Raw genomic sequence first — 2,500 nt, 5'->3', positions numbered from 1 at the left:
CCTGGGTCTTCCCCGAGGCCTCCTCCCAGCTGGACGTGCCTCCACCTAGTCCTGGGTCTTCCCCGAGGCCTCCTACCAGCTGGACGTCTCTCCACCTAGTCCTGGGTCTTCCCCGAGACCTCCTCCCAGCTGGACGTCCCTCCACCTAGTCCTGGGTCTTCCCCGAGGCCTCCTCCCAGCTGGACCTCCCTCCACCTAGTCCTGGGTCTTCCCCGAGGCCTCCTACCAGCTGGACGTCCCTCCACCTAGTCCTGGGTCTTCCCCGAGGCCTCCTCCCAGCTGGACGTCCCTCCACCTAGTCCTGGGTCTTCCCCGAGACCTCCTCCCAGCTGGACGTCCCTCCACCTAGTCCTGGGTCTTCCCCGAGACCTCCTCCCAGCTGGACGTCCCTCCACCTAGTCCTGGGTCTTCCCCGAGACCTCCTCCCAGCTGGACGTCCCTCCACCTAGTCCTGGGTCTTCCCCAAAACCTCCTCCCAGCTGGACGTACCTCCCACCTAGTCCTGGGTCATCCCCCAGGCCTCCCCCCAGCTGGACGTCCCTCCACCTAGTCCTGGGTCTTCCCGAGACCTCCCTCCCAGCTGGACGTCCCTCCACCTAGTCCTGGGTCTTCCCGAGACCTCCTCCCAGCTGGGACGCGTCCCTCCACCTAGTCCTCGGTCTTCCCCGAGACCTCCTCCCAGCTGGACGTCCCTCCACCTAGTCCTCGGTCTTCCCGAGACCTCCTCCCAGCTGGGACGTCCCTCCACTAGTCCTGGGTCTTCCCGAGACCTCCTCCCAGCTGGACGCGCCTCCACCTAGTCCGGGTCATCGAGGCCTCCTCCCAGCTGGACCTCCCTCCACCTAGTCCTGGGTCTTACCGAGACCTCCTCCCAGCTGGACGTGCCTCCACCTAGTCCTGGGTCTTCCCCGAGGCCTCCTACCAGCTGGACGTCCCTCCACCTAGTCCTGGGTCTTCCCGAGACCACCTCCCAGCTGGACGTCCCTCCACCTAGTCCTGGGTCTTCCCCGAGACCTCTTCCCAGCTGGACGTGCCTCCACCTAGTCCTGGGTCTTCCCCGAGACCTCCTCCCAGCTGGACGTACCTCCACCTAGTCCTAGGTCTTCCCCGAGACCTCCTCCCAGCTGGACGTACATCCACCTAGTCCTGGGTCATCCCCGAGGCCTCCTCCCAGCTGGACCTCCCTCCACCTAGTCCTGGGTCTTCCCCGAGACCTCCTCTCAGCTGGACGTCCCTCGTATGACAGGGTGAAGTAAAGTATGACAGGGTGAAGTATGACAGGTGAGGTACAGAGTGGTATGAGAGGGTGGTTGGGGTGTATGAGGGTGTTGGAGGGTATGTATGGGAGGGTAAAGTATGCAGGGGTATGAGAGGGGTAAAGTATGAGGGGTGTGTGAGGGGGTGGTGTGAGAGGGGTAAAGGTATGACAGGGTGAAATATGACAGGGTGAAGTAAAGACCACATGAACACACTGACATATGACAGGGTGAAGTAAAGTATGACAGGGTGAAGTATGACAGGGTGAAGTATGAGAGGGTAAAGTATGAGAGGGTAAAGTATGACAGGGTAAAGTATGACAGGGTGAAGTATGAGAGGGTGAAGTATGAGAGGGTGAAGTATGAGAGGGTGAAGTATGACAGGGTGAAGTATGAGAGGGTAAAGTATGAGAGGGTAAAGTATGAGAGGGTAAAGTATGACAGGGTGAAGTATGACAGGGTGAAGTATGACAGGGTGAAGTATGACAGGGTGAAGTAAAGACCACATGAACACACTGACATATGACAGGGTGAAGTAAAGTATGACAGGGTAAAGTATGACAGGGTGAAGTAAAGTATGACAGGGTAAAGTATGACAGGGTGAAGTAAAGTATGACAGGGTAAAGTATGACAGGGTGAAGTATGACAGGGTGAAGTATGACACGGTGAAGTAAAGTATGACAGGGTAAAGTATGACAGGGTGAAGTATGACAGGGTGAAGTAAAGTCAGACAGTCAGTGATTAGAACAAGATAATATGGTCCATTATATGAGACGTAGTATATTAAACATTAGTGTGTTAGGGGGGAAAGGGTTAAACTGGTTTAGTTCCTGTTTCAGACTCTTATTGTTTCTACAAACAGCAGCAGGAAACAGGAAGTGGCGCGCAGAGGATACAGGCTAGCAGGAAACAGGAAGTGGAGCGCAGAGGATACAGGCTAGCAGGAAAAAGGAAGTGGCAAGTTACACACCAGATTACAATACACTGGTGAACAGCATGCAATCCCAGTCTTCCCACTAACAAAGAAACAGATACCAGCTGTTGTCAGCGGCAACGTGGCGGTTCAATTAAAGAATTATGTTCAATTTAAAAGTGTGTTCATGACATGTAACAGTTATAATTTTGTTTAAAATGCCGCAGATTTGGTCATTAGTTCAAAATGTGACAAGATTTATTTAAAAATATGTAAGTTGATTTTTCTAACATTACATAATTGATAACTTTTTGAAACATAGTTCATGACT

At 53.7% G+C, this 2,500-nt stretch overlaps 1 protein-coding gene across 1 annotated transcript in view; it reads right to left on the bottom strand.

Annotated features, from left to right (window-relative positions):
- igfbp7 (insulin-like growth factor binding protein 7) overlaps positions 1-2,500 on the bottom strand; it is a 10,497-nt gene that overhangs the window by 1,484 nt on the left and 6,513 nt on the right. The window lies entirely within an intron of this gene.

This window comes from Perca fluviatilis, chromosome 10 (assembly GCF_010015445.1).
Source record: "Perca fluviatilis chromosome 10, GENO_Pfluv_1.0, whole genome shotgun sequence".
In the NCBI taxonomy this organism is placed as follows: Eukaryota; Metazoa; Chordata; class Actinopteri; order Perciformes; family Percidae; genus Perca; species Perca fluviatilis.
This window is presented reverse-complemented; position numbering and strand designations above follow the sequence as displayed.